Here is a 2,500-nt window from a genome sequence, read left to right as displayed (position 1 = left end):
AAGCAGCTGGCCCTGTGCCAGATTTTGAAATCATTATCATCTTTTTTTTTGCTATGGAATTATATTCATTCAGTTTACAGCACAGCCAGTCACTTATTTACATTATCAACTCTTTAGCTCTATTTATAATCTTCATAAAAACACTCTCCATTTCTTCTCTGGTGAAAGATCCTACCTGAACCATTAGAAATTTCTATCTATTCACAGTTCACAAACTCATTCAGTTTTGTGAATGTTATTCAATAGATTTTTGTTGACAGAGATCAGCACTAGTTTTCACTGACTCGAGTGTTTTTCCTTCTGAATGGTAGTTTGTCGAATGAAGACTATTTAGCCTTGATACTCATTTGTCCTTAGTAAGATTCAGTACAACAAACATTAATATTTATTTGCTGTAAACAACCCATTAAAAGCTACTTTTTTCTTCACTTGTGTACTTCTCATTTTCTGTTATCATTTTGCATTCAACTTCATATTAATATCATTGTTTTTAATTATGTACCATATTTAATATCCCATAAGAAGTACTTTTTTTTTCTCTTAAAAATGTCTCAGAAAAACCATTCCAAGTCCTGTATGCAAAGTTGGGCCTATATAACATACTTTAATGCACCAAAAACATTTTTCCTGAATGGCACGTAAAAAGCACCATCCGATCACGTCCGTTGCCAGCCTCGTCTGGTCCCCGTGCTGGTGGCATGTAAAAAGCACCATCCGACCATGGCCGTTTGCCAGCCCTGTCTGGCAACTGTGCCGGTGGCACATAAAGAGCACCCACTACACTCATGGAGTGGTTGGCGTTAGGAAGGGCATCCAGCCGTAGAAACACTGCCAGATCAGACTGGGCCGGGTGCAGCCTTCTGGCTTCCCAGACCCCAGTTGAACCATCCAACCCATGCTAGCATAGAAAGCAGACGCTAAATGATGATGAAGATGATGTGCTACTGAAAGTGGGGTGCATCTAATATGCCTGTCCCCTCATTGGTTTATGATTCAGCAATGTATGATCATTCCCTTGTCATGGTTTTAGGGGCTTCAGGGTTCTATATCCCAGGAGTAAAGCAGATGAGACTAACTGAAGGGCCCAGACGAAGCATGATCTACTTCTCCTTGAGCCTAAAGAGTTTGACTTGAGGTTTCTTGGAAAACCAAATTCTTACAGAAACTGCAAGTGGCCCAAGCTTCTGAGGGAATGACGTAGACTAAGTGACTAATATTCCTGCGAGTCTTTTATGCCATCAAATGCAGTAACTATTTAACTATCATTCTCTGTTTATCAAGTTAAGGAGGTGTCTGAAATGGAGTATGAAAGAAGCTTTTGGTTGTGGTGCCTAACAAAAAATGGTGTTGGTGTTTTTTTACAGTTGGTAGTCATGGTAGATGGTGGAGGCTGTGTCAGTATCTTTTGTGATGATAATAGTAAATGGCAATGGTAGTAGCAGTGATGATGGTAATGGTGATATTTAAAAGATGCTAGATATGATAATGATGACCAAAGCTTTCTTAACACCGTCGTAATAAGTAAGGCCCTTAGAATGTAAGAGTTTGAGTCTGAAAAATTTTCATCAAGTGAGAAGGTGAGAATACTTTTCTGAAGAACTTCTGTTGTTCTGCCCTCTCAAGAATTTCTTTCTGCAAAAGATATCTTTACTTCTTTGTGATAAAAAAAAATCGTTAGCCAGGAAGAAATGCAACACCTAAGGACCCTTCCCAAGGCCTCCAAGACAAAAGGAGAGAAAGAGAGATTTCTTTCAAATATATAATGCATATAAATACATATGATTGATTTTATATTAGGTATGAATAAATCTGTCACAGACCAGCTACTGCTACTAGTAAACTACAATGGAGTTTAAGCATCTGATTTAATTTAACAAGGTTCAGATTTATCTCCTTATTTCCTCAATATGTCATCCAGTGAAAGCTGCTCCATGACACAACTCAGTTTGCAACACAAATGTGTTCTTTTCTGTTTTGTTATTTTTTAAAAATTTTGGTGTTAGTTTATTTATTAGAGAATATACATACATATACACACACATATATATAATATAATAATAATAATAATAATAATAATAATAATAATAATAATAATAATAATAAGGATTATATATATGCATACATGTGTTTTTGTATGTGTGGGTGTTTGCATCTCATTGTCTTGACACTGTGTAACAGTTGTAAACAAGCACCACTGTCATGCAGGTGGTGTAATTTATTTCCAATGTTCTGTGAAAACATTTCCTACCAAGAAGAAATATTATCTTATTTGGAAATGGATAAGGGTTGGTGATAGGAAAAAAGGAGAGAAAATCTGCTCCTTACTCTTTACTTGTTTCAGTCATTTGACTGCGGCCATGCTGGAGCACCGTCTTTTTAGTCGAGCAAATCGACCCCGGGACTTATTCTTTGTAAGCCCAGTACTTATTCTATCGGTCTCTTTTGCCGAACTGGATCGATTGTCATGCAATGCTAGGGGGACAAACACAAACACACACAT

General features: G+C 37.0%; 1 long non-coding RNA gene across 1 annotated transcript in view; it reads left to right on the top strand.

The window, feature by feature from the left end:
• Nucleotides 1–1,314: 1,314 nt before the first annotated feature.
• LOC118767425 overlaps nucleotides 1,315–2,500 on the top strand; it is a 15,924-nt gene continuing 14,738 nt past the window's right edge. The window contains exon 1 of the long non-coding RNA XR_005003344.1: nucleotides 1,315–1,327. This is a non-coding gene — a long non-coding RNA (uncharacterized LOC118767425). The remainder of the gene's footprint in view (nucleotides 1,328–2,500) is intronic.

Source organism: Octopus sinensis, linkage group LG21, assembly GCF_006345805.1.
Source record: "Octopus sinensis linkage group LG21, ASM634580v1, whole genome shotgun sequence".
Lineage (NCBI taxonomy): Eukaryota > Metazoa > Mollusca > Cephalopoda > Octopoda > Octopodidae > Octopus > Octopus sinensis.
This window is presented reverse-complemented; position numbering and strand designations above follow the sequence as displayed.